Source organism: Garra rufa, chromosome 16 (genome assembly GCF_049309525.1).
Source record: "Garra rufa chromosome 16, GarRuf1.0, whole genome shotgun sequence".
NCBI lineage: Eukaryota > Metazoa > Chordata > Actinopteri > Cypriniformes > Cyprinidae > Garra > Garra rufa.
Genome location: NC_133376.1, coordinates 1,322,689 through 1,340,181, shown reverse-complemented (window position 1 = coordinate 1,340,181; position 17,493 = coordinate 1,322,689). Strand labels below are relative to the sequence as shown.

General features: G+C 45.9%; 1 protein-coding gene and 1 pseudogene across 1 annotated transcript in view; one reads left to right on the top strand and one right to left on the bottom strand.

Moving 5' to 3' along the window:
- The window catches only part of il1rapl2 (interleukin 1 receptor accessory protein-like 2), a 336,038-nt gene that overhangs the window by 41,745 nt on the left and 276,800 nt on the right, over window positions 1-17,493 (bottom strand). The gene's annotated exons all lie outside the window — the stretch shown is intronic.
- Window positions 14,220-15,260, top strand: LOC141288941 (uncharacterized; annotated as a pseudogene).

Genomic DNA, 17,493 nt, shown 5'->3' with positions numbered 1-17,493 from the left:
GGACTGACTATTGATCTGTGCTTCAGGGCTCGCAGGAAGCACACGGAGGATCTTGAAAGGTTGCTCGTCCTGACCGTCGTGTCACGGACTCCAGACTCACGGCAGTGACAGTGGATCTGTGTCTCTCTTTCTCAAGCGAGCACCAGCTGTCCTCGGGGTCCAGATCCGTCATGACACCTGACCCAACGCATCTGGACCCATCACTTCTCCTCCGCACAGCGAGGACGTGGTGTCCCTTCATTCACATTCACACTTTCATCACTTCTCCTTCAATATAACTCTTCTGCTCAGCTCAACTTCCATTTCCACGCTCCCCGTGACAGACACAGTGTAGGCTAACATGTCATGTCAATTGCCATGCAAACTCTCCAGCAGTGATATACACTGATTTATATTACTGTACAAACACAGCTTTACAAACTCATAAATCCAGCATTAAAGCAACTGATAATAATAACACGCATTATGTAATGAAAAATGTGGGCATGATCCATTAAACTCTTTCTGCATAATTGAGTTATTTACATGGATTTCAGTATAATGAAACGAGGCCAATCAAGAGTCGCTGCACCGCACTAATCCAGTTAGTCTAGCATGGAGCTAGTAAGGCTGACACGACACCAAACTTCGGTTCGCTGTTACGTCCTTCTGCTGCCATATGAACACACATCTGAAGTAAACATCCACAGCTTCTCAAACAAGGCTGAATTCCCCCGTTGTGTTGTTGTTCTCCGCTGTGCCTCGGGGTGTGCGTCTCACACTCAAGCTCTGCACCCTTTCACTGCCCTTCACGGGCTCTCACCCACTCTCTGATCAGTCCTTCAGAAGGTAATATGGTAACATTACCAGGATCTTTATCCTAGAATACTGCTCCAGATGAGTAGTAATTCTTTCAGAATGATGTAGTAACACTGGACTCATTACCAGTGGCCATACTCATAAATCATATAACCATTCATACAAGTTTGAGATATTCAAAAATAAACTGAGGTAGAACACACTGTAAAGAACCTTTTAAAGCATCTTTATTTTTAAGAGTGTAGGCCTATTATTTTTTTTTACAACGTCTGCTATTATCTATAGATAATGTGCACAATCTTTTGTAGTTGTTTAACAATAGCAGTTGAATGTTAATGCAGTGCTAGTCATGAAACTTTAATTAGTCTTTACATTAACTATGGAAAAATAGTACTTAATGAATTTGTGAATAGTCTAATTAAATGCACATGTTCACTTTTGAGTTTGTTGTTAGGTAATGGTAGTCTGTGGGATGTTAATATTGCTTTATTAATTTGTTCCTGTATAGTTATTCATTAATTGGGGGGTCCAATGCTGTTTCATGCATGTTACGTTATTTATACTGTTAAAGTTGGATTCTCATGCTAAACATGGCCAGAGTTTTAAAAAATGATTTGGACATATAACAGAGTGTTTATGTGCCAAATACACACTTCCCGGTGTCTTACAAGTTTCGGGAAGTTTTTTTTGATCATGGCTTTTTATGATATCCTGAAGGGTGGAACAGTGGGCAGTGAATGATGCAGTATTTTGGGGCATAAACTGAGTTTTGCAAGTGTGTTTGTTGACAAAGATTTTATAAACAAGGCTTAGTCCGACGCTGGATTTGCACATGGTTTGATACTAAAAGATGGAGCAGTACCAGCTATAAAAGATCCCGCTCATGATTCAGAACTGCAGATGGTAAGTTAAACGCCATCAAATATCTGTTTCTCTGGCGCATGAGTTCTCGTCAATCTTTAACTCTGCCCATGGCGTGCCTCTAGGACCTCAGCTGTTTTTGGAGAGAATCATAAAGCTGTATGTTTCTTTTGTAAATATGATAAAACTAAAGACTTTTTGGAGAAATGACAGATGCAGTGCTACCCTATAGGTACTCAAGATTAACATGAGACTGTGAAGCTGTGTGTGTTATGCCCCCTTTAATGATGAAAATTTTGCTGAAGTGCTGCCCTCAAGACTATATCCACAACTCTTTAACAAATCCCACTCTTGACGACATGAAAATATCATTAAGAGTTGTATTTCCCATTATATATTTATCCAACAAGCTATTGTGATGATATTATGTCACACTGTCACACATAATCTCTTAACAAGTAGTGTATATTTAACAGGTTGATGAGATTCTTTTTTCCAGGAAGTTGGGCCTGCAAACATAATGCTAATAAGGGACAATTACAGATCTAAGGAAATGCTTCAGAGTTAATAAAATGCCTAAGGTCATGAATGTAACCATGGTTCCTTGAAAAGGGAACAAAACACTGTATCAGAAGCTAGTGATGGTCTGGGAACACTTCTGCATGATGGTGTCTTGAAGCACACAAGAAATCAGTCCAATGGCATGCACCATGCAGCATGTTTGCCTGGATGAACCTCACCCCTAGTGTGGGATGGAGGGACTTCAGGCTCAGGGTTATTGGAGTTGTTAATTCTCTTTTTACCACAGTTTAGTGGTATCTAAAGCCTGCTTCAGTCCAGGAGTCTTCAGAGTCCACTCCAGAGTCAGTTCCAGTCCAGGAGTCTTCAGAATCCACTCCAGAGCCTGCTTCAGTCCAGGAGTCTTCAGAGTCCACTCCAGAGTCGGCTCCAGTCCAGGAGTCTTCAGAGTCCACTCCAGAGCCTGCTTCAGTCCAGGAGTCTTCAGAGTCCACTCCAGAGTCAGTTCCAGTCCAGGAGTCTTCAGAGTCCACTCCAGAGCCTGCTTCAATCCAGGAGCAGTCCGAGTCCACTCCGGAGGTTGTACTTTAGCAGGCAAGGAATGTACATCAAACTTTCTTTTTGAATGAACAGCTGCTGTTTGGTCGCCACTGTACACAATTTTTTGGTTTGTACACTGGCACAGGGACAAACAACACAGAGTAAAACAAACATATTTCACACAGAGTGAAGACACATACGTTGACAATGTTTGGTCTGGGTGCTATTTATTGAACCTAGTTATGACGTTGTATGTTATGGGGTGGTGTCCCACCATGCTATTGGATGGATTTCACTCATGCTTTTAAGAGACAGTCATGCATAAGTGCTCCCATAGTGTCACTACTTCTGATGCAGCGTGAGTTCCCTTGAAGGGGAACTTCTTGATATGCCTTTTTTTATTTATTTATTTAGCTTCTCAGGTAATTGAGAACATTTTGTATTTACGCATGCATTATTCTGTTTTGAGAAGAGGGTCTTTTTTAGACTTTTTCAGAACAGATAGAATAGAGTGGTAATTTGTTGCAATAATGATTTAGAGCTCATCATCATAACACATTTCTTTCAAAAATTCTTCATCAGAAACTTGTCAAACTGATACAAAAATGTCTCAGTGTAGTTAAAGGTAGGCGAATGACATTTCGCTTTACTGTACGTCTGCGCTGTGACTTTTAAATCCACTCAAGAAAAGTGAGGTTTAATGACATGACTGTGTAGTCTCCATTTAGGAAAACATTATAAGCAGACTAAACTGGAGCTTCTACGCAAAGCCCTACACTGAGTTGTGCTGCGGCAACTGAAAATAGCCCATGAAAAGCTGCTTATGCAATTGTAGATGTGTGGGGCCCTCGAGAGCATCTCCCCACCGCTTCCAAATCCAGCCCAGCCACATGAACTATGGGTTCTTACTGGAGCATGTGTGGGAAGAACAAATGGCAGAATATACTGCAATAAGACAGGAAATGCTTGTGGGATCTGGGAGCCAATCATGAATCAAAATAAGATGAAAGCACAAAAAAAGTACAAAAGAACTGCCTAAACATGTGAACCGCCTGAAGAAATCATTCCAGTATCCAGTAGAAAAGGGAAAGATAGTGTTGAATAGGCCTGGCACAAGCCGGCCCCGTGAGAAGTCATCATAAATTGTAAGGCCAGCCGTTCACCCAATGAACTCAGAATATGACAGCGTTTATTAGCATCACCCACACGCGTGTCCAAAGAGTGTAGCACATCTGACCTACAGTAAGATGATCAGCACATTCACTTTACACTTCACCTGCTGGGGTTCAGACGCCTTGCATCTTCACGTTATACTATTGCTTTTGCAATAAACATTTATAGCCAAATACATATATATTCCGGCCAAAATATAATTTAAATATATGAAAATTATATGTTGCAAACAGTAAAGCTTGATGAAATATATTTTGCAAAATATATTTCAAAATGTATTTCAGGTGGAAGAAAATACATTTCCTTACAGTAGTCTAGATTAAGGCTAGATGTGGATGGAATAGCCCATTAGAGATCAAAATAAGATTTATAAATATTTAATAATGTTGATCTTTTTTCTTTCTTTTTTTCTACACTTATTTCTTTTTTTGGACCACAATATATGGAGGGTAAATATATTTTAAATGCTTTTAAAATATATTTGCAGAAATATATTTAAAAAAGGCTTAATATATATATATATATAATCAAAAACATTATTTTAGCAAATATTTATTTTTAGCCATGTATAGTTTCAAATATATTTACAAATATATGTATGTATGTATCATTTATTGTAACACTTAATCTCAGTGTTGTTGCATTAGGTTTGTGTTTTTATGGAGCGGACTGCATTCCATCTTCTCCGGAGTGTTTCATACTTGCTGACTAAACTGTTATGAAAGTTTGATGTGGAATTTCTGTAAAGGGTCTAAAAGCGTAAGGTTATTTGATCACGCTCATTCTCTCCAGGGCGCGGCAGTATTTCTATGATGATGGAAGGTCAGAGGACACACCATTTGAAATTATGCTTTGCAAAACAGAATATATTCAGCAATAAAAGCTTGGGGCAGAAGTTGCAAAAAATGCATGATTTAAGGCTGTTTTTCTGAGCCAAAGCTTGTGTTTGCTAAAGCAATAGCCGAGAGTGTAAAACGTCTCAGGTTACGTATGTAACCCTGGTTCCCTGAGGGAACGAGACACTGCGTCATCAACGCTCTGGGGAATGCCATTGGCGAACCCGGCTCTGAATCAGTCTGCAACCAATAGGATGACGGGAGTGACGTCACCAACGTGATGACGTCATACGTCCAGGAAGTATATAAGCATGTGCGTTTCAAACCGGCTTCAGCTTCCAGGAATGAAGCGATGCGCGGTAGGAATGCGGGAATTATGGCCCATGACGCAGTGTCTCGTTCCCTCAGGGAACCAGGGTTACATACGTAACCTGAGACGTTCCCTTTCGGGAACTCTACACTGCGTCATCAACGCTCTGGGAAACGATATGCCCACGTCTCCAGAATTCCAAATTCCTACCCAGTGGTGTTTGTCTGGGAAGAAAAAAGGGAAGCGCTGCTTCTGGTGGATCAAGCCAGGAAAAGCTCTCTGCCTGGGGTTACCAGGGCAAGAGAGGCAGTACACCTCTGTCCGGGGGACCAGCCCGGAATCAGAGGGCAGTGCTCGTTGATACTTACCTGCAGGAGCACTGACGGTTCTCCGCCTGGGAAACTGCCAGGACAGGAGAAGTATTACACCTCCGTCCGGGAATAGTGCCGGAGCGAGAGGGAAGTGGCATATACCTCGGCCCTCGGGCTCGCGAGGAAAGTGGTCGCTCTGTCTGGGGACACCAGCAAAAGAGGGACCAGAAGAACTCCGCCTGGAAAACTGCCAGGACGTGAGTGGGATGACATCTCTGCCTGGGGAGCACCCAGCGCGAGAGGGAACATAACAAGTACCTCGGCCCTCAGGCACTCGAGGAGAGTAGTCCAAACTCTGTCTGGGGGACAGCCAGCACAAGAGGGACTGAATTAGCTCCGCCTGGAAAACTGCCAGGTCGCGAGCGGGATTACATCTTTGCCTGGGAGTACCCAGCGAAGAGGGATATGATCCGCCTCGGCCCTCGGGCTCACGAGGAGAGTGTCTACCTCCGTCTGGGGACCAGCCAGACGTAGAGGGACAGGTAGCGTCTGGGGAGTATGCCAGGACGCTAGGTTGCTTCGCCTGGGAAGAGTGCCAGGACGCAAGCGGGATTACATCTCTGCCTGGGACGTACCCAGCGAAGAGGGATTGAGTAAACCTCGGCTCTTGAGCCCACGAGGTTAGGTCATACACCCTAGTCTGGTCACCAGCCAGAGAGGGGTCCTCCTTGGCCCTCGGGCACACAAGGAGAGGGCAATCCTTTGTCGGGGCGCATCCGGATCAAGAGGGATGCAATTAGTGCCTGGAAACTCTGGCCAGAGCACGGGAAATAGCTCCGCCTGGAAACAGCCAGGACGCGAGTAGAATTACATCTCTGCCTGGGGAGTGCCCAGCGCAAGAGGAATCATAGCAAGAACCTCGGCCCTCAGGCGCTCGAGGAAAGTAGTCCAAACTCTGTCTGGGGAACAGCCAGCATGAGAGGGACTGAATTAGCTCCGCCTGGAAAACTGCCAGGACGCGAGTGGGATTACATCTCTGCCTGGGAGTACCCAGCGAAGAGGGATATGATCTGCCTCGGCCCTCGGGCTCACGAGGAGAGTGTCTACCTCAGTCTGGGGACCAGCCAGACATAGAGGGACAGCTAGCACCTGGGGAGTATGCCAGGACGCTTGGTTGCTTCGCCTGGGAAATTTGCCAGGACGCAAGCGGAATAACATCTCTGCCTGGGGAGCACCCAGCGAAGAGGGAGAGTTATCCACCTCGGCCCTCAGGCCCCGAGGTGATAGGCCTCCGTCTGGTGACCAGCCAGACTAAGAAGCATCCTCGGCCCTCAGGCACACGAGGAAGGGTAATCCCTTTGTCGGGGCGCACCCGGACAACAGGGACCCGAGAAGTGTCTGGAAACTCTGGCCAGAACACTAAATTGACTCCGCCTGGAAAACTGCCAGGACGCGAGTGGAATTACATCTCTGCCTGGGGAGCACCCAGCGCAAGAGGGAACATCTACCTCGGCCCTCGGGCTCACGAGGGATAGCGCCTTCGCTGTCAGCTCAGGACAGCCGAGCTCGTAGCTCTTAGGTCTAGTTCATAGAACTTTACAAAGGTCAAAGGGGTGGACCAACCCGCCGCACTGCAGATGTCCTGAATGGGGACACCTGCTAGCAGAGCTTTGGAGCTTTTTTTACTCCTCGAGTAGAGTGAGCCTTGACGCCCATCGGTGATGGGAGGCCAGAGGACTCATAAGCAGTAGTTATTGCATCTACAATCCATCTACTGATAGTATGCTTAGTTGCCGGGAGCCCCCTCTTAGGGGAACCGTAACAAACTAGCAATTGCTCTGACTTTCGCCACAGGGCAGCTCTGTGGACGTATGTGTCCAGTGCTCGCACTGGACACATGCAGTTATACTTCCGATGGTCGTTCTCCACGAATGGAGGAGGATAAAAGGCCTGTAGGGTGACTGGCTGTGGTACTGCTGTTGGAACCTTCGGTACGTACCCTGGTCTAGGGTAGAGGAACGCTTTGGCCAAACCGGGCGCAAAGTCGATATATGAAGGGGCCACTGAGAGGGCCTGAAGGTCTCCTACTCTCCTCAGAGAAGTAAGAGCCAACAGCAGCGCCGTCTTAATTGTAAGGAAGCGATCTGAAATCTCCTCAATGGGCTCGAATGGAGGCCGAGAGAGGGCTTCAAGGACCACAGCGAGATCCCAAGAAGGAGTTCTGGGTACCACCCGAGGCCTTATCCTGAGTGCACCACGAAGGAAACGTATGACCAAGGGGTTCTTGCCCACTGACATGCCACCGAGAGGGGTGTGGAAGGCCGATAATGCCGCCACGTAAACCTTCAGGGTGGAGTGGGCTAGCCCTATGGAGAGGCGAGACTGCAAAAACTCCAGCACTGTACCAACCGGGCAGTGGACTGGGTCTGCGTGTCGCTCTTCACACCATGAAGTGAAAACCTTCCACTTAAGGCCATAAAGTTTCCTTGTAGAGGGAGCTCTAGAGTGAAGGATGGTCTCCACAACCTCGGCTGGGAGACCACTGTCTATGAGGTGTGCCCCCTCAGAGGCCACACCCATAGTTTCCACTTCTCTGGGTGGGGGTGGCAAATTGCGCCCCCAGCCTGAGAAAGAAGGTCCTTCCTGACCGGAATCTCCCACGGAGAGCCGTCGAGGAGGGAAATGATGTCCGAGAACCATACTCGGGCCGGCCAGTACGGGGCTACTAGTAGTAGACTGACTCCGTACCGGCGCACTCTTTCTAGAACTCCTGGGAGCAGAGCGATCGGGGGGAAAGCGTACAGACGAAGCCTCGGCCAGGTCTGTACCATAGCGTCCAGCCCCAGTGGAGCTGGAGGCGTTAGAGAGTACCAAAGGGGACATTGCGAAGTCTCTTGAGTCGCAAAGAGGTCCACTTGAGCTTGGCCAAACACTCTCCATATCTGCTTCACCACCTCGGGGTGAAGTTTCCACTCCCCGGGCCTCGGCCCCTGCCTCGACAGGATGTCTGCTCCAATGTTCAGATGCCCAGGGATATGAACTGCACTCAATGAGAGGAGTTTCCCTTGGGACCACAGGAGGATATGGTACGCCAGCTTGAATAAGGGGCGTGAACGCACACCTCCTTGGTGGTTGATGTAATATACTACCGCTGTGTTGTCGGTGCGAACTAACACATGACGGTTTCTCAGGTCTGGGAGGAAATGCCTCAAGGCCTTGAACACTGCTAACATCTCTAGGCAATTGATGTGCCACAAGAGATGGTGACCGGTCCATAGGCCGGAGGCCGAGCGGCCACTCATGACCGCTCCCCACCCGGTGAGGGATGCATCTGTCTCTAGCGTGACGCGGCGACAAGGAGCTCCCAAGACCGGGCCCTGAGATAGGAACCAAGGTTTCTTCCACATGTCTAAGGCACGAAGGCAACGCCGCGTGACCTTGATCTTGCGGAATGGATTTCCCCTCGGGGAGAATCCCTTGGTCTTGAGCCACCACTGTAGTGGCCTCATATGCAGCAGGCCCAAAAGGTATTACGTTGGCTGCAGCTGCCATGAGATCTAACAGTACTTGGAACTGTTTGACAGTGAGTGACAGGCCTAGCTTGACCGCATTGACTGCAGTAAGGATCGACTCGATCCGAGCAGGAGACATTCGTGCCTGCATCGTGGTCGAATCCCATGCCACACCTAGATAAGTGGTTCTCTGTAAAGGAGACAGCACACTTTTCTTGGCGTTGAGCCTCAACCCCAGATTTTTCATATGAGCGAGAACAACATCTCGATGCTGAGCCGCTAACTGTTCTGAGCTGGCTAGGATAAGCCAGTCGTCTATGTAGTTGAGTATGCGGATGCCCTGGAGTCGCAACGGAGCCAGCGCAGCATCCACACACTTCGTGAAAGTGCGGGGTGAGAGTGCTAGGCCGAAAGGAAGAACTCGATATTGGTAAGCTTCGCCCCTGAAAGCGAACCTGAGAAACTTCCTGTGCTGAGGAAGGATGGAGATATGAAAATATGCATCTTTGAGATCTATCGTGACAAACCAGTCCTCGGACCTGATTTGAGACACGACCTGCTTGACAGTAAGCATTCTGAACTTCAGCTTCATAACTGAGCGGTTCAGTAGCCTGAGATCTAAGATGGGCCTCAGCCCTCCATCCTTCTTGGGAACAATGAAGTACCGGCTGTAGAACCCGGATTCTCTGTGCTGAGGAGGGACCACCTCGATGGCTCCCTTCCTTAGAAGAGAATTTACTTCTTGTTCCATGACCAGAACCTGCTCTGGGCCTACCAGGGTAGGAAATACTCCGCTGAACTGAGGCGGAGGAGCGCCGAACTGGATTTGATAACCTTTCTCTACCGTACGGAGAACCCATGAAGATACATTTGGCAGTAGTTTCCACGCTGCTAGAAAATGTACTAAGGGAACCAGCCTCTCGAGACTGGCCTCTGGTAGAGTTTGAGGAACTAATTCGGTGGCCTGTAACAGCTGACTGGCAAGCGACACCTGAACTAATTGCTCTGAGGACCCCCGTAGGGGTGACAAACTTGCTGAGTCCGCTACGAAATCGGGCAGAAACCCCAGCAGAGGTTTGCGGGAGACTGCCGCGCCCTGAAACACTGGCAGGGTTAGCTGACTGGTCTCCTGAGGGCCCCGAGGGAGAGTGGGTACCATAAAATGTGGAAGACCCGCTTCTCCCCCGAGAGGGGCTGCCCTCAATGGCCCTGAGACATAAGAGTCAGGGCCGCTTAGCCGAGGACCTCTTCGACTGCAGGACGACCCTCAGGTCCGGCCTGGCCTTAGAGGCCCTCGACTTGGAGCGTGACTTGCCCTGCCCCCTAGATCTATCTGGCGGGGCACGAGCGGCCACGCTAGCTTTTTGGGTCTGGCGGTGTGAGGAGCTGGTACGCGGCTGTGGCTGCTCCCGTCCGGCAGCCCCAGAATAGACACGGCGAGGGAGGTATTGTTGGAAGGCCGCACTTTGTTTGCGGGCCTCCTGGTACCTGCTGACGACGGCCTCGACCGAGTCGCCAAACAGACCAGGAGACTTGAGTGGGGCGTCCAGCAGAAGGGCCCTGTCCTTCTCCTTCATGTCGGACAGGGACAACCATAGGTGTCTCTCCGCGACCACCAGGGCTGCCATAGACCGCCCAACAGCGCGGGCGGTCTCCTTGGTGGCACGGAGAGCTAGATCTGCTGTTCGCCTCAACTCAGACACATTGACCTCCCTGCCTTCGTCTAGGTCTTTAAGCAGGTCAGCCTGGTACGCCTGCAACACAGACATTGTGTGCAAGCAAGAACCGGCCTGACCTGCTGCCGCGTACCCCTTGCCCAGCAAGCTGGATGTTAGTTTTAAAGGCTTGGTGGGCAAGGTTGGAGCCTTCAAAGATGATGCCGCTGCGGGCGACAGATAGCTCGCAAGCGTCTGCTCAACCCTGGGCATCATCTTATAGCCGCACTCCTCTACCCCCCCAACGTTACCGTAGTAACCGGAGGAAGGGGTGAAGACGCGGGCTGAGAAGGGTTTTTCCCATGATCTCGACAGCTCACTGTGGAGATCAGGGAAAAAACGGGCGGCTCCTTCCTTGGCGTGGCTTGTGTGTCCGCAGAAAGTGCTCATCTAGTTTGCTTTCATGCGGCTCATTTTGACTGTGCTCGGCGGGCCAGCTGATGTTGAGCCTGGCTACCGCACGAGTCACCACCTCCAGGAGCTCCTCAAACTGCGGGGATTTTACTGGCGGTTGGATGAGGTCAACACTCTCTACGTCAACCTCCTCGGAGGAAGACAAGAGTAGTGTTGAGACCTCCTCTCGGGGGGAAGAAACCGCAGTGCGGGCTTCCGCATCCAAGAGGAGATCAACCGATCCGCCGGGTGAGGAAGGAGATAGGGGATCACCCGTCTCCATACCCTCCAGCAGATCGAGCTGCGAACCCCACGAGTGCAGCTGCCCAGACCCGCGAGGAACGCTAGTGAAGGCTCCCTCCTCGAAGAGAGCCTTCCGGGAACGGAGCACCCGCAGTGGAAGGCGCTCACACTGCGGACAGCCAGCCCCCTCGAGGGCTGACTGAGCATGCTCCGCTCCCATGCAGAGAACACACAGACTGTGTGTATCCCCACCAACGATGAATCGCTGGCAAGGAGGAACACACCGTCTGTGTGACTGCTGCACCGCCATAACAAATTTCTTTCCCCTTTTTGACATTGCTCAAAAGAAAGTTGTGCAAACTGGCACAGAAAAACAGCAATGCAAGTAACCAGACAAACAGACCAACATAGAGCGCTTCGCTGAATGACAAAAGCTGAAGCCGGTTTGAAACGCACATGCTTATATACTTCCTGGTCGTATGACGTCATCACGTTGGTGACGTCACTCCCGTCATCCTATTGGTTGCAGACTGATTCAGAGCCGGGTTCGCCAATGGCATTCCCCAGAGCGTTGATGACGCAGTGTAGAGTTCCCGAAAGGGAACCCTCTTGACTGCGGTAAAATCACTGTAAATCTTGGACGTATACAATGGAAGCAGCAGCAATGTTCAATAAATAACTAGAAGATTATCATTAAAAATCTAAATAATAATTCTTTGCAACCTGTGCAAGAAACATCTCATCAAAATTTATTCTCAACATAATTGTTCTGACAAATAACAACCTCATCAGGCAGATGAACTGATATGACTAGCAGTCCAAACACACTGACAAACTCCGAAATAAAAGCTGTCAGCAATATTAGCAGTAAATAGAGTGGTAAACAGGTTAGGTTAGGAGCTGAAGACACTGTGATGCTCTTGTTGTGAAATATGACCACACAATATCATACTGTGAATATATATAAATTATGCACTCAATTAAAAGATATCTTCTTCAATCACTAAATCTCAATATAATAAGCAGTTGGCCCAGCAGAGTCTTCAGTGCTGTTTTAATGAGCGTGGACTGTGGCACATGCACTCGCAATAAACACAGAATGCCTGATTTCTTTCTTTCTGCCTGCCAATTTATTTCTCCCTGAGCCAGCAAACGCATCTGATGCCTCGCCAGCCATGGCCGTCAGCACGCGCTTCCCGGCATCATTAACACGCGTCTGCACACCACACTTATTCTTATTCCATTACCTTTTTATTTAAGAGAAAAATACAAGTTCCCACACTCACGTCAACAAACATCAGGAGATATTTTTGGACACGCTATATGACTTTGGGGAAGTTTTCACCAGAAACTTGCAGCACAGTGTTTCATGAAATATGAAATATTTACTGGTTTCAGCAGTATGCTGATTGAGCAGTTTTACACACACGCACGCACGCACGCACGCAGGCACACACACACACACACACACACACACACACACACACACACACACACACACACACACACACACACACACACACACACTCACGCGCACGCACAAGCACACGCACACGCACACACACACACACACACACACACACACACACACACACACACACACACACACACACTCACTCACTCACTCACACACACACACACACACACACGAAATAAAAGTTTATGTTTACATACTAAATGTGTGTTTACTGTGTATATTTATTATGTATTTATAAATACACACACATACATTTATAGATTAAAAAAAATATTTATATGTATGAATAGTTATACTTGTATTTAATTTAGATTATATATAGAATCATAAATATTTTATATATTTAATCTAAAATATTTTTCTTTAATAAACATGTATGTGTGTGTGTATTTATATATACATAATACATACACACAGTACACACACATATAGTATGTAATCATAAACTTTTATTTTGGATGTGATTAATCGTGATTAATCATTTGACAGCCCTATATTTTATACCAAAATATTTTTGGCCATTTTTTTTTTAAATTAAATTAAATTAAAGTATTTTATTGCCCCTGCAATTCTAACATATTTTGGTATATGTAGGTTAAAACTAAATATATTTTCTATTTCAAAAATATATTTCATTGAGCTTCAATGTTTAAAACATATATTTAGCATATAAGTTAAATATATTTGAATCCGCTAACCCTCATCAGATTTGGAAATTTTGCCACATATCAGGAGGAAGATGATCGAATGTAGCTGGAGTAATACTGACATTATTCTTTATATTCTGAGTTGATTGTCATGCTGTGACTGATATCACAGCGTTCAGAGAATTCCTCAATAAGAACAGAGCACACACACAGCAGCCGTACAGTACACGTCTTTACTCACAGAATGGGGTCAAAGAGGCTGAAGGAAGCGAGCTCTTCTAGCTGGATAAAACGCTCAAGCACTTCACAGCAGCGAGAGCCCAGGAGAGCCGCAGAGATTTGGGACAAATTGGCGTAGAGCTGCGGCCCGTCAGTCAGACTGAAAGAACCGGCGCTCGCGGAGCACTTCCAACTCCTCTGGGACAGCAGCACTTTAGCAAAGACAAGCCCAAAGAGCCTTCAAGACTGTGAAGTGAGCCGCAGGTCCATTTGAACAGAGATGTAATCCAAACGAGAGGGAATCTCATCAGCTGATACACCACTTTCTCAACGCTCATGACAAACTCTGCTCATGCAGTCAAAGTAAATATGAGTCACTTCTGAGTCCTTTGTGCATAAAATTGTTCATAAACCTGAGTTAAATGTATTAATGAATGTCAGTTAAATGTAAAGAGATCAGATAATGTAGAAACAGACACATAAAATACTGAAAGTGTTCAGCTTGCAGAAAAACTCCTGAAAATTCCTGAAGGCTTCATTAAAGTACATATTACTGCGTTAAGAGTTTATAATACTACTGTAAAGTATACACTAATATGAATCCTATCGAGGTAAAGAAGCTGCAGATGTGTCATTTTGTGACAATTTCTTATTATCATGACTAAAATGACTCATCGTTGGGCATCACAGGGACTTCACTTCGCTGGTTCAAATCCTATCTCTCTGGTAGGTCTTTCAGAGTGGCCTGGGGAGGGGAGGTTTCCAAAACTCATCAACTGGTCACTGGGGTTCCTCAGGGATCAGTTCTTGGACCCCTCCTCTTCTCCATATATACCACATCTCTGGGCCCCATCATACAGGCACATGGCTTCTCCTACCATTGCTATGCTGATGACACACAGCTCTATCTTTCTTTCAAACCAGATGATCCATCAGTAGCTGCAAGTATCTCTGGCTGCCTGGCGGATATTTCTGCATGGATGAAGGAACACCATCTTCAGCTCAATCTAGCTAAAACTGAGCTCCTTGTCTTTCCCGCCACTCCAACTTTACAACATGACTTCTCCATCCAGTTAGGTCCATCAACAATTACCCCATCGACTTCAGCCAGAAATCTTGGTGTAATCTTTGATGACCAATTGACTTTTAAAGACCACATAGCTAAAACTGCTCGATCCTGCAGGTTTGCATTCCACAACATCAGAAAGATCAGGCCCTTCCTAACAGAGCATGCTGCACAACTGCACAACTGATTCAGAATGCAGCAGCACGGCTCGTCTTCAATGAGCCCAAGAAGGCCCATGTCACACCTCTCTTCATATCCCTGCACTGGCTACCGGTTACAGCACGCATCAAATTCAAGACACTGATGCTGGCCTATAGGACAGCCACCGGCTCATCACCGGCCTACCTCCATTCACTACTACGCATCTACACTCCCTCCAGAAGTCTGAGATCCTCTAGTGAAAGACGCCTCATTGTACCACCACAGAGAGGCACGAAATCACTTTCCAAAACATTCTCCTTCAATGTCCCTGCCTGGTGGAATGATCTTCCCACCCCCATCCGAAACGCAGACTCCATTACTGTCTTCAAGCGACTGCTGAAAACCCATCTTTTTCGACACTATCTGACTCAATAAAAAAAAAAAAAAAATTCTTCTCCTCTCTTTCCTGATCTTCCCTTTCTAGCCCGTACTCATCTAACAACGCCTGACATATGGTATTTTTGAGCACTTCCTATGTCGATCTGCCTCCTTAGGATGAATCACTTGTTGTATTCCCAATTGTAAGTCGCTTTGGATAAAAGCGTCTGCTAAATGAATAAATGTAAATGTAAATGTAAAATGTGTTTTACTATCACTGTTAATAAGGACTGTAGGATCTCTGTATAAAATTGGTTTGTAAATGCAAGATCTTTAATGTGTAGCTGAAGTATACTTGCAATTGTTCCACTTTAGCACAATAACATGTACTTCAGTATATAACAGATGTTCATGTCTTTCCTACTGCAGTCATGAAGAAATTGTTTCTTGAGGAAAACATTTCAGGATTTCTCTCCATCTAGTGGACTTCTATGGAGCCCTGAGTTTGAACATCCAAAATGCAGTTTAAATGCAGCTTCAAAGAGCTTTAAACAATCCCAGCCAAGGAAGAAGAGTCTTATCTAGCAAAATTATCATTTTTTTTTTTTTGTACATTTTTTAATTACAATTTATATACTTTTTAACCTCAAATGCTCATCTTGTCTTGCTCTGTTTTTTTTTTTTTTTTTTTTTTTTTTCCGGTTTAAGGCAGTTTTCCCCCTCAACTTTAAAAAATAATTTCAAAATCATACTACTTCCCCATGCTTCACCTCACCCGCTCAAATGTAGTGTTGGTGTGTGTTGTTCTAAAGTGCTTTAAAACAGGGGAGGGGCAAGACACTAACCACCCTCCGCCAGCTCGTGTCAGCTCGACCTCTCCTAAGAGCCCTCAATGTCTATGTGCAACTTAAAATTGAGAAGTGGGCACTTGCACCGGAGGGAAGGCTGAATGAACAGACTGCCCTCCGGATGCCGTTCAGTGTGCCCACCCCCAAGGCCCTATATGTATGTGTCATGTGACAGTAAGTAATGAGAGTATCTAAGTTGTAATGTATGATTGGGATGCGGGAGGCCACGAGGAGACAGATGAGTCCCACCTCCTCCGCATCCCAGCGACACACCCGCACCACAAAACTTCTACCTGTATGTTAGTTTGTGGAGCGGGAGAGGGGAAGCATTAGGGATGGGGAGAAAAGCATCGGAGGGGGCAAAGTGCCCCCCCCCTTTGAAGCCCGCTCCCCCGCTGACCCCGTTGCCCCAAGTCCGGCCAGGTAATTTGCTTATTAGTATGGTTGAATTGGATCATTGAAGGTCGGCAGCAAAGACATTGGTTAATTAAATGGGATTAAATACATAACATATATTTTGTGTTATTTAACATATTTAGTCATTGAAGGTTTGTGTCAAGGTTTGCTGAATTAGAGCTAGACAAGAAGATCATTTGAGGTTAAAAAGCATATAAATTGTATATTGTGTAAAAAATAACTGATCATTTTGCTAGATAAGACCCTTCTTCCTCAGCTGGGATTGTTTAGAGTCCTTTGAAGCTGCATTTAAACTGCATTTTGGAAGTTCAAACTCAGGGCACCATAGAAGTCCACTATATGGAGAAAATCCTGAAATGTTTTCCTCAAAAAACATAATTTCTTTACGACTGAAGAAAGAAAGACATGAACATCTTGGATGACAAGTGGGTGAGTACATTATATGTACATTTTTGTTCTGGAAGTGAACTTCTCCTTTGAAATGCATTAAGCACAAAATAAGTTAAGTATGCCAGTTTAGTTTACCAGAAGTACAATTGCAGTGTATTTTTATCAAGTACATAAATATGTAAATTGTATTTGTAGCATACTTTGCAGAACATAAATGTACTTAAATCAATTTTCATAAATTATTTTCACTGGGGAGTTAAAAACACTTCCTCTGAGTGTGAGTGTCTGAAACATCTTGAGGAAAATCACTGAAGAAGACCTGTCCTGATTCACTATCATTCATCCTAAATAATATCTGAGATTAGGGTTAGTGTGCCTCACATCACAGCAAATATATCATGACAGACACACTCTCACTGTGAACAGATCTGTTTGGCCATGAATTATTAAATGCATCAATATGCAAAAACACAAACAGAGATTTGAACATGAACACATCATTTGTGCATAAATTCATTTGCATGTGAAATCTGTGTATAAATATTTTATCAAACAAATCATTATTCATCAATAACTTTCATACAGAATTTTATTTTGCATTTACAAAATCTAACTGAAACCACACACACATAAAAACCACATCCTCTTAGTGGCCTCATATTTCATGTGAAATATATTTAATAATGCTCATATACAGAA